General features: G+C 37.2%; 3 non-coding genes across 3 annotated transcripts; 2 read left to right on the forward strand and 1 right to left on the reverse strand.

Moving 5' to 3' along the window:
* Positions 1-200: 200 nt before the first annotated feature.
* On the forward strand, positions 201-335 carry LOC116118510. The gene has a single exon (XR_004126164.1). It is a non-coding gene; the product is annotated as a small nucleolar RNA snoR100 (small nucleolar RNA).
* Positions 336-431: 96 nt separating this feature from the next.
* LOC116118505 lies at positions 432-536 on the forward strand. The gene has a single exon (XR_004126163.1). It is a non-coding gene; the product is annotated as a small nucleolar RNA snoR100 (small nucleolar RNA).
* An 11,747-nt stretch (positions 537-12,283) lies between these two features.
* On the reverse strand, positions 12,284-12,390 carry LOC116118517. Its single transcript, XR_004126165.1, has one exon. It is a non-coding gene; the product is annotated as a small nucleolar RNA R71 (small nucleolar RNA).
* Between the last annotated feature and the right edge of the window lie 345 nt (positions 12,391-12,735).

Genomic DNA, 12,735 nt, shown 5'->3' on the forward strand with positions numbered 1-12,735 from the left:
CAGTTGCCCTAAATTAGGTTTCTTCCCCATGTATAAATGTTAGGTTAAGATGCAAGGCTCAATTGCTTCACTTTTGCTTGGGAGACTCTCCTGCTTCTCTCTTCAGGTTTCGTTTTCTTAAGCATCTGGTTCACTTTTTGTTTGATTTCTTTTATGATACTACTCTGTGTACAATAAGCCGATGCTCTGGATTTTATAAACGATGAAGGTGGCATGGTAGTGTACACAGAAATCAATTTTTTAATTAAATGGGTCTTTGCATGTCTGCCCCTGATGATGCCTTTATTTTTGTCTTTGAGGCTTTGATTTTGGGGGCCTGGTTATGACCTACAGACAACAGTTTTGATCTGGGGAATTTTTCCTTCTTTTTTTTAATTTTATTTTTAGATGTTAATGTGTGTACAATAAGCCGATGCTCTGGAACGAAATTGAGATGAAGGTAGCATGGTAATGTGCACACAAATTGAATTTCAATTGGGTCTACATGTCTGCCATTAATGATTTCTGATTTAAGGGCCTGGTTACGACCTACATATCTAAGATTATTATTGTAGACAGATATAGAGCAGGTTCATCCATTTGATTTAGCAAGTTACAGACGTGTGTTTGCCCCGTCCCGTCGGGGACCCTCGTCAAATGGGCGGGGAATCCCCGGAATTTAGGGCATGGACCGGCGATGGGTATGACAGAAATCCCCCGTTCCGCAATTAATAATATAGCATTAAATGAAAATTAATTGTAATTAATTTAAAATAAAAAATATATATCTATTTACATCAAAATGTACAGTTTCGGTTGTTTTAATTTTGACTTTTGACCAAATAATGTGATCCCAAATTCCCAATTATTAGGTAGTTGTTTCTTTAATTCCAATTCTCCAATGCCCATTGATTAATTTACATTTTAATTCGAGTAAACAACATATTCTCACCGTTTAGCGAAATCTCAAGCATTCCAGATGGCCTTCCTTGAAGTAATTAGCGAATGTTTTTGGGTTTTGATGAATGTTATTACCAAACTGTCTTTCACCAAATTCCAAACCATCACCACAGCTCATTTAAAACCAATCTATGCTAATATGCTAAAAAAATTGCCAGACATCTAATCATAGTTGACCAAACACCCCATTCCAGATCCCACAGTCGGCTAGAGCACCCTATTCTAAACCCTAACCCCATAATCAGCCAAAGCACCCCACTCCAAACCACCACCATTGCCCATTTCAAACCATCCCATCCCATCCCAAAACCACCACACATCTATCCAAACCACTACCACACTTGACCAATCCACTCCATTTCAAATCCAATAGTCACCACTTAAAATCACACCATTTTAGTAAAAAACAAAAAAACGAAAACAGAAAACAAAATACAAAATACAAAATACAACAGCAAAAAACAAAATAAAAACCCTAGGAAGAGGGGGCTTCAATTAGCGTTGAAAGGTGAGAAATCGAGGACAGAAAGCATGGGGTTATTGGAGAGAGCTCTTTGATGAGTTGAATGGTGGGCTTAATGAAGATTTTTAGTGATGGGTCAAAAAGAAGTTGGCGGAGTGCAACACTTAAGGTGCAGGGTGATGGTGAAAAGGGAAGTCAAGGTGGGTGAGGCGTTGGGGAGTCGAAAAATGGGGTAGGGGGCAATTTCCGTCATCAGAAATTGCTAGAAAATAGCCGAGGGGGACTGGCGAACGGCAAGCTAGTGCGGCGAAGGGGTGATGGGATTTTGATGAGAGTGGGGGACGAAGTTGGAGGAAGTGGACGAAAAAATAAGAAAATGGGAGGAGGTGTGGAGGGAAAAAGAAGAAGATGGGAGGAGGAGGCGTAGATAACCGAAGATTTCGATACCAGTTCGAAAAGAAGATGGGAAGAGGAGGCGGAGATAACTAAAGATTTCGATACCAGTCCGAGAAGAAGATGTGAGGAAGAGGCGAAGATAACCAAAGATTTTGATACAAGTCCGAGAAATCCATCCAACCTGTTGTCTTTCTCGATTATCGGTCAAAGTGATAGATTACTATTGCTCATTTTAATGAATCTACAAATGCAAAAAAAAAAATAAAGTAAAATAAAATAAAATATTATTATAATGTTTATTGTTATTTAATAAGGTATTTTATTAAATAATTGCTCTCATTATTTTCCTCAAGCTAATAGCCCTCACTATTAACCCGAGAAAGTCCGTTGACTTTCCTAACGAACCGAGATCCCATCTAACTCATTTCAAACCTTCGCTTTAGCGAACAAACTAAAATGGGTTGATTAGGTAGGTCAACAAACTTAATTCACACTAATTGATAGCTTCAACTACCAACATGTAAAATAAGCCAACAAACCAATTACACAATTCAATGGCTCAAGCCATTGTCCTCAAGTGTAATTCTCAATATCAGTGGAGTAGACATTACATGTCATCACGTACACATAGCAAGTGCACTTCTCTACTATGCTTATAACGTGTTTATCAACCTTCGATTTGGCAAACAAGCAAAACACATCATTTAAGTTGACACATCATCGTTAAGGAAAATTCCAATGAAGTTTGACCTCCCATTGGTAAAAGTGTACCTTTCATTTTAATGAATAAGATTCCAACGAACAGTGGCTTGATCAAGTTCATGGTGATGGAAGACCTTTTAATTAAATGACCTAATATACTTTTGTTGAGGGGTTTTTATTTTATGTCTCACCAATTTTATCTTTATTAACATGTTATAGTCACAACAAACACCCTTAGCATGCATACTAAGCATAAAGGAAATGTGTTGGTGTATAGCCTTAACTAAAACCGATTTCCTCGATCCTTGAGGAATTGGTAAGTCAGCCTAGGTAAAAGAATAAATGAATTCTTCAAGCAATTCACTTTCTTCATTCCATTGCTTCTTCTTCTCGAACATTGCACAATTTTCAAAATAAAATTTCATTCTAATTTTACATAATTGAAAAGAAACCTCGAATTACATTCGAGCGGGGTGAGATGACAGAGAGAAGTTACATCGGAGAGTATAGACAAAGGCAGGGCACACAGACCCTATTTTAAAATTACATAATCCAAATAATTCTTAAACTGGTTTCATAGGCTTATGCACCAAACACCATGCATATTTGCAATCAAGAAGATGCATAAAACAAATCAAAATTAAATTTTGATTAGGTTGGTAAAATGATTACCCCTTGATGTTTAGTAGTGTTACGTTCAAGTCTAACAAGTTTTAAATTTTTTATTTTAGTCCCTTGTCATCGGGCCTCACTCAATTGGGCCTCCAGAATGTTTCTAACATGCAATAGAAAATTATGGATTAATTTCAACACATAATAACACAAAGACAGCCCAAAATTCAGCCCATTGCATCATTACACGGGCTACCCAAAATTTCGCCCATTGCATCATTACATGAGCTGCCCAAAATTTCCAGATTAGGTGTGTGTTTTAACGCGCACTAGATCCAGCACTTGGCTGAAAAACCAAGTGCTTGTTAAAGCCAAGTGCGGGGAGCACTTGGCTACCATGGGACAGCCACACATGGTGAGATTATAGGAGAACAACAACAACAACAACAACACACTCGTATGCACTGCTGTGCCGTTTGCGGTGGTACAACCCAAGGCCGCATGCCTAAGCATATGGCCAAACATTCCCCACCCATGGTAGCGTGCAACAGCAGTGTTGCTGAGCACGATAATACACGCTTTGCCTAGCATGAGAGCATGTTTGTGCGCTTGTTGCTGTTGTCGTGTGCGGCAACGCACTGCCCTTCACGGCAGTGCACTCTACAAATAGAAATCAAGTTTTATTTGATTTCAACCAAACACAAATAGATCAGATGCAATATATAAACACAACACATCAACCAAGCATACAATTAACAATTTTCAGATTTTAATCAACATATTAAAACCCTAATCAACTATCATCGAAACCAAATCATCCAAACGATAATTAAAGCGATTTAATTAGGTATAAGAGGCTCTAATACCACTATAGGTTTACGAATCAAATTTGCGCAACAGAGTTACATATTTGATCCATAAACCTTTGAACCCAGCGATCCTTATATCGATTTACATCGTTCATGCATATAATTATATTAAGGGTTCATTGTCTTGATAGACTAGTACGTCACTGTGTTGAGTCACAAGAAAACCATATCTCTTGGGCTCTCAACGTACTCTCCCAGATCTATAAAGCTCTTGTGTTGTTTGAAGTGGTACACTTTGTTCCACTGTGTGTGGAGTAAGCTCTTTACGATGTTCAACCATTTCACTTGGCACATCACCTTGTCCATCGTCTAATGTATCTTGTGAACTTAGAACTTCATGAAGTTCTATCTTCCTCCCACTATCTCTTTTTACAATGAATTCCTTCTCCAAGAAGACCCCCGTTTGAGCAACGAAAACTTTCTACTCAACTGGATGGTAGAAATAGTGTCCTCTAGTTTCCTTAGGACACCCTACAAAAATACATTTCTCAAATTTTGAGGCAAACTTGTTTGAAGTCAATTTCTTGACATAAGCGTCACAACTTCAAACTCTTAGATAAGACAAAATGGGCTTTCGTCATTCCATAGTTCATATGGTGTCTTATCTACAGACTTAGATTGTACACGATTTAGTGTATAAGTGGTAGCCTCTAAGGCATAGCCCTATAATGATGTGGGTAAATCTGTAAAACTCATCATATATCGAACCATATCCAACAAGGTACGATTCCTCTTTCAAACACTCCATTGTGTTGAGGTGCACACGGAGATGTGAGTTGAGATACTATCCCACAATCCTTTAGGCATGCATCAAGCTCTAAGCTTAAGTGCCTCCCCTGTCGGACCAGAAGGCCTTGACATTCTTACCCAGTTGATTCTACACTTCATTCCTGAATTCGTTGAACTTGTTAGAGGATTCATATTTATGTCTCTTTAAATAGACATAACCAAATCTACCGAAGTCATCAGTAAAAGTGATGAAGTAAGGATATCCACCTCTAGCTTGTACTATTAGTGGTCCACATACATCACTATTGGATGATGTCTACAACTTCGTTGCCTTTCACTGTATCCAGTAAAAGGTGACTTGGTTATTTTGCTTAATAGGCGCGACTTGCATACCTCATAAGACTAGAAGTCAAACGGGTCGAAAACTCCATCCTTATGGAGTTTTGTGATGCTAGTCTGGTTCACATAACCCAACCTATAATGACATAGATACGTTTGATTAAAGCTATCATTCTTGGCTTTCTTATTTTCAAGATTGAATATTTCATTATTATTTAAATCTAGAATATATAGACCATTATGTAATCTATCAGTTCCATATTGAATACCATCCAAACTAAAAGATAATGACCCATTAGTTATCAAAAACTGATATCCTACATTGTTGAAAGCGGACACAGAAATAATATTCTTAGAAACTGAAGGAACATAATAGCAATCCGAGAGCTCTAATAAAAGGCCCGAAGGCAAAGATAAATAATAAATCCCCACAGCTATTGCAACAACTCGTGCTCCATTTCCAACTCGTAGGTCATTCTCTCCTCGACCAAGCGATCTACTCTATTGTAATCCCTGCATAAAAGTGCAATAAGAACCATATCCAGTGTCAATGACTCAAGATGTAATCGGAGAAAGATTATTTTCAATCATATACGTACCTTTAGAAGAAGATGCAAAATTCTTCTTCTTGCTTACTAGGAAGGCCTTGCAATGTTTCCTCCAGTAGCCAGGCTTGCCACAATGGAAGCAAACAACCTTTCCATCTTTGCTCATGCCTCCAGCAGGGTTGAGGACATCTCACGTATTAGGCTTGAAATTAGGATTGGCCTTGGCCTTTCCTTTGCCTTGTCTACCCTTTCCCTTTCCATGTGCAGCAACAACTAGTAGCACTAGTTTGGACTTCTTTATGTCCTTATCCATTGTCTTCAACATACTCATCAGCTCTAAGAGAGTCTACTCCATAGAATTCATATTAAAGTTTAGTATGACTTGAGAGAATGAATCAAGTAAGGATTGCAGAATGAGGTCTATAGACATTTCTGCATGAATAATGAATCCCAAAGTCTCAAGCCTTTGAATGTATCCAATCATCTTGACTACATGTGGGCCAACTAGGGCTCTCTCAGCCATTTGGCATCTATACAATGCTTTTGACAGCTCGTATCGCTCATATCTTGCACGCTTCTGGAAAAGTTCCTTGAGATTTGTGATGATAGAACTAGCATCCAAATTCTCATGTTACTCTTGTAGATCAGGTGTCAATGATGCCATTATGATACATTGAACAATGTCGACATCATCCATATATTTTTGATAAGCATCTATTACTTCTTGAGTAGCCTCAAGTTTAGGTGCTTCCATAATTGGTTCATTGATGATGTACAACTTCTTTTCTGACTTTAGTACAACCCATAGATTTTGATACTTATCAGTGAAGTTCATACCATTGAACCTACTTTCTTTATCGATGATTAATCGTAGTGATAAGGTAGATGAAGTCATAATGAAAATGAATCTACAAATGCAAAATTTAAACAAAGTTAATACTATGTTAATTAATAAGGCCTTTTATTAATCATCTGCTCCCACTATTTTACTCAAGCTTAATAGCCCTTCCTATTAAACTCAGGAATAGGAAGGCTCGTTGGTTTTCCTAGTGGACCGACATCTCATCATTTCTATTTCTACCTTCATCGGGGCGAACAAATTAAAAAAGAATGATTAGGTAGGTCAACAAACTTTAATCTACACCATCTAATCGCATTAACTATTAAACTCAAATGTAAATCAAGTCAAAAAATTGATTACACAATCCAATGGCATCAACCATTATCCTCAAGTGCAACTTTCCGATCAGTGAGTTAGACACTACATTTCCTCTTGTGCATCTTTAAGTGTACAACTCTACTATGCCTCTAGTGTATTTATCAACCTTCGTGGAAGTGAACAAGAAAAATACACCTAGTTAAGTCAAACCCATCACTATTAAGGAAAAGCTTCAATGAATAATTAACTTTCCATTGGTAGAAGTGTACCCTTCGCGGGGGCGAACAAGGCCACGGCGAACAGTGGTTTGATTAATCTCATAGTGATGGAAAGCGTATGGTTATTTGTGACTTAATATAGGGTTCTTAATTTTATTGTCTCACCAATTTTATTATCTTTTTAACATGTTATAGTCTAGCATGTTAAAACATTCAACCTTAGCATGCTTTCTAAGATAGCAAATAAATGTGTCGGTACATGGCCAATCTAAAACCAAATTCCCCAAGCTTTGAGGAATTGCTAGGTCAACCTAGGTTCATGCAATTTTATTACAAAACTTCATTGAAGTCTTCGGGACTCAATTTACGCCTTTGCTCATCTTCTTTACAACAATGATATAACCCTATTCTAAATTACATTGAATAAAAGAAAACCTCGAGTTACATTTGAGGGGATTTAGATGAAAAAAGAATACATTGAGATTAAAGAGATAGGCAGGACACTTCAGGCCCTATTTAATAATTATAAAATTACAAGCATTCATCCCATAATAAAAAAGAAACTCAAGGTCGATGGCCAAGTATCGAACACCATGCCTATTTAGACATCAATCAAATATGGCATATCATTTAAAACTAAAAATTAAATCTACCATGTAAATTATGGCTTACCCCTTTTAATTCTATAGAATTTCACTTTGGTCCCTAAACTTGCAAAATTTGCAGTTTAGTCTCTTTCCAATTTAAAAATAAACTGAATAGTTCAGATCAGAAGCGGCTGCTCTATTTTATGGCTCAACAAAAAGTTCAAAACGCCACCTTGTAATTCCCAAAACTTCTTTCTCCTGTAATATCAAAAGGGACCTATTACCCTTCAATTTCCACACGAAAGCTTGCGGGAAACAACTCATTGATCAGGTCGCTGCCAACAATGATAAAAAAAAATCCCTATAAGCCTTAAACAGGCTTTTCCCACTAGGTTGCACGTGTTATCGCGCAACCAAAAACACTCGGGTGACTACACACATGAATGCGTAGCCGGCTTGTCATGTGCATGGCCTCTAACAGGCCACGGTTAAGGGCCACACATGAGTGTGCGTGATTAATTGCAGGCCACGCACTACATCAGGACAGGCACCTAAAGCAGGCAAGGCAGCGTGTAGCCCACAATGGCCAACTGTGCATTTAAACACACGGCCAAAGGCCCTGGCCAACCACGCGTTTAAACGCATGGCCAAAGGCCAGCAAGGGACAAGCCACGTGCAGTAAGCGCATGGCTAAAGGTAGGCAGGTTGCACGTGCAGCCACCACAGGGGGCTGCGCACAGTTGCATGCAACCTTAGGACAGTGGTGCGAGCTGAAACGCGCAGCTCTATAGTAGCCATGTTTACAAGGTTTTTGTAACCCTAATCGAGCCAAATATATTGTTCATCAACAGGATTAAAAACAAATTTAATCAATTTCAATTTAAACGATTGAAACAAAAACCCTAACATGATATTTTTATCAAATCAATCAACATGTTAATAACATAAAACATATATCAATCCAAGCTCAGATACCATTGTAGGGTTATGGTTAAATAATACGTGGAATATAAAATAAATTTTTTATTCAATAACTTGCTAACTCCACAATCAAGATTGATATATGCAATCTGTTTATAAAATAAAACAACTCATATGAGGTTTGTTGTTATCACTTGCGTTTGGAAGCTCCTTCGGGATTTTTTAATCTACTTTTTGCTAGTTGATTCAAGATGAAATCGCTCTTGAGAAGTCCGCACAAAGGCAGGGAGGCTAATCCACACACAAGGAAGTTTGCTAGAATCCTTGGGTGCAAGAAGAGAGAACACACAATTGAGAGAAAGAAAATTCTCTCTCAAAAGCAATAGGCGGCTAGGGTTTTTGCTTGGGAGAAAATAATCAACTTCTTGTGATTTAATTCTCCCATTCCTTTTCTTATATAGTGGGTAATAAAATATTCCCCATCAAGAATAGGAACATTTCTATTCCTTATTTTGGAATGGGATATTTCCCAATTAAATATACCTTCCTATTTTGCAATAGGATATTTCCCAATTAAATATACTTTCCTAATTTGCAATAGGATATTTCCCAATTAAATATATATTCCTAATAAATAAATATGAATATTTATTTATCCAAATATTTAATTAATGGGATATTTAAATATATTTAATTATATTAGATATATTTATTCCATATATCTAATCCATGTTAATATTAATGTTTTATATTAATATTAATATAATTACAATTTTGCTAAATTAACTTCAATATAAATATTGAATGTTAGCAATGACCTTCAACGAATTTAATCATACAACAAAATTACCAAAATGTTTTTTTCATCCAAAAGATGAAATTACCCTTCATTTTCATTCTCAATAAAATTGCCTTTAATGTGTGTAACCCGTAGGCTCGTTATTATGTTGGCAGTGACCAGATTTATTATTAAGCATCAACTAATTAGTATTCCGTTCACTAATCAAGATTGGCCTCTAGCAAGGCATCATGATTAGCCAACAAATAAAGATTCAGTGAAGCAGCTACCTTTCAACAATATGGTTACCATGCAATTCCAATCTTTTCATCATCATTTATCTCATCAAGGTTTGAAGTACAAAAGTAGTGTCAACTTCAATGAATATACCTTGATATGTTTATATTCAGTTGTCGAATCAACGACCATATAAATTGGATTCGAGTACCGACTTGATTACATTGTGGCCACAAATTTTGTAGTCATAGTTCCTAATCGAATATCTCAGCAAAATAATCTCTCCTGTAACCAGGAGTGATGAATCATTTGTTGATCAATCATAGCCATAGTGTACTTCTCGATGTAACCAACGACTACCGTGTTGATAAGCCTACATAGGATTACATTAGGCTAGTGTCAAATTACACTAATAATTACACACGACATTCTAGTGATCTCAAGTCGAGGGATCACATGCACCACCATCCGTTGGAGGATATATTCCACAGACACTGGCATTATCATCTTGTGTTCGGCTGGTCGGTCCAGTGAACTTGTCATTAACAAGCACCCATGCGTCGCACTAGATTGTTACCTAACAACCTTGACATGTGAGAATTGTCACTACCTTTCGGTAGAGTCATTCAACTCTATAATAGTCTTACCGTATAATCTATGTCCTTAGTCAGATTAATACTAGGGCTACAGATAGTTCTAAAATGGCCACTGATAATCCGTGGATTATACTGTTTTTATTAGACTTTTTAGTCGGATTTCTGATACTTCTTAGTTCATTTTGACCTGAATTGTTACTTAATTCTTTACATTTTGTGTTTCAGGCAAAAATGGATATTTTGAGCAAATAATGAGCGATTTGGAGTTTCTGGACTCAGAAGTAAGTAGATCTCAGATTTTGGAAGAGTTCTGAAGCAGAATGGAGCACTAGGAGGCTTGTTTCCATAGGAGAGCATCGAAGATCAAATATTCAGCAAAAAAAGGCAAGCGGAGGGCAATTCTAGAATTTCATAATTCCACATGGAGCTTTGCCGCAGCGAAGAAAGTTACGCACGAAATCTGCATTTACTTCGTCGTCGCGACGGGTATTCTTCTTCGCCACGTCGACGTCTGTGAATTTCAAAACGCACAATTTTACTTTTCAGCATTTTCTGAGGATTTTGGGCGAGGTATAAAAGAAAAAGTTAGTCTTTTTGTTAGGGGAGTTCGTTTTTGGATAGACAGCAGTTTTTACATATTCTTAGATTGAATTTGAGTGATTTTTGATAAAAAAAACAAAAAGTGTGAAGATTCGAGGTGAAACTAGTGGATTCATCAATTTAGGGAGATTCTTTTCCTTTTCTCTTGTTTCCATGATGTTGAACTTGGAATTTTTCGTTTCTTTTAATTGTATTATTGATTTAGACATGAACTAACCTATTTTGGGTTAGGGTTTTGATTGTAGTTCAGAATTTCATGGGTTAATTGATTGAATGATTGTATTTTCATATGAACTTGCTTGATTGTGTTACTACTCTGAATTTACTGTTTATATGTGATGAACATGATGAGATTGAGAAATGAATCATGTTAGGCTTCTTGGGTAATCACCATTGTAGTATTGGATGCTAGAGATAGATACAAGAACCAATGAAATCAATCTAGGATTCTTGTGCTTAATGAGCTTAGATTTATTAACTTTCAATTTGTTGGGTGCAGAAGGTTAATAGGGAAGAGTAGGAAAACATAGCCTGAGAAGGTCTGTTTGACACTTTAGAGAGTTCGTTTTATAATCAATGCATATGAATATGAATTTAGTTTAATTCTTTAGGTTTAACCCATAGAGTCCGAATGAAGTCAAAACCCTACCCGTTTGTTTGAATTGATTTTATCCGTGTTCTACATTTTGCGTTCATGGTTAAAGTTTAGTTTAGTTTAGCAATTTTTGTTTTAGTCTTATTTTAAATTGTTCCCATTAATCCAAAAGAATTCGATTGCTCCAACTTGAGAACAGTAGGAAACTTAGTGCTTAGCGAACAATCCTCGTGGGAACAATACTCACTCATCACTCTATTAATTGATCATCTAGTATACTTGCTACATTTACATGTTGTAGGAAACACGCATCAAGTTTTTGGCGCCGTTGCCGGGGATTTAGTTTTAAGTTGACATTGAGTTTTTCTATAGTTAGCGAGATTGGAGTTTCAATTTTTGTTTTCATCATTTTATGTTTAACTTTTGTTTTTATTTTCAGTTGGTTTGAGATCTCATTTCCCTTTGCTCTTTCTGTGTAGCTTATGCGAAGAGCAAGACGTCAGCCAGTGATTCCAGTTGATCCTGAGATTGAGAGAATCGCTAGATGACTTAACAGAGAGAGAAGATAAAGAGGGGATACAGTGGTTGAATCGGAAGAAATAGCTGTTGAAATGGCAGAACTAGAAAACAAGATACTAAGGGAATTCTCAATTCCCACGGTTAATGGCAGTGGTTCAAGCATTACGAGACCAGGGGTCCAAGCCAACACATTTAAGATAAAGCCGACAATCATCCAAATGATCCAGCAGTCGGTAAGGTTTAATGGTGATTTGAAGGAAGATCCAAATCAGCATATTGCGAACTTCTTGGAAATTTGTGACACCTTCAAGTCGAACGGAGTGTCAGATGACGCCATTAGGTTGAGGTTATTCTCATTCTCATTGGGGGATAAAGCAAAAGGGTGGTTAACGGCACTACCATCGAGAACTATCACAACATGGAATGATCTAGCACAGAAGTTCCTGACCAAGTTCTTCCCTCCAACAAAATCAGCAAAACTGAGAAATGATATCACATCATTTCTACAGGATGAATCCGAGTCATTGTATGAGGCTTGGGAGAGGTACAAGGAATTGATGAGGAAATGTCCACACAATGGGTTTCCAATTTGGCTTCAAGTCCAAATATTCTACAATGGACTAATGGGTAACGTGCAAACCATGGTGGATGCAGCATCAGGAGGAGCCTTGTAGAATAAGACACCAGAGGAGGCTTATGAGTTGCTTGAGGTTTTGGCAAGCAACAACTATCAAAGACCAAATGAGAGAGCAATATCAAGAAAATCTATGGGTCTTCATGAAGTTGATGCCTTCACAGCCATCTCAGCCTAACTCACGGCACTTCAGAAACGATTGGGAAGTATGCAGATAAACTCTATTCAAGCACCTCAACTAACTTGTGATTTTTGTACAGGAAACCATGTGAGCAGTGAGTGTCAAGTGGGGAA

This window comes from Pistacia vera, unplaced genomic scaffold (assembly GCF_008641045.1).
Source record: "Pistacia vera cultivar Batoury unplaced genomic scaffold, PisVer_v2 Contig124, whole genome shotgun sequence".
Lineage (NCBI taxonomy): Eukaryota > Viridiplantae > Streptophyta > Magnoliopsida > Sapindales > Anacardiaceae > Pistacia > Pistacia vera.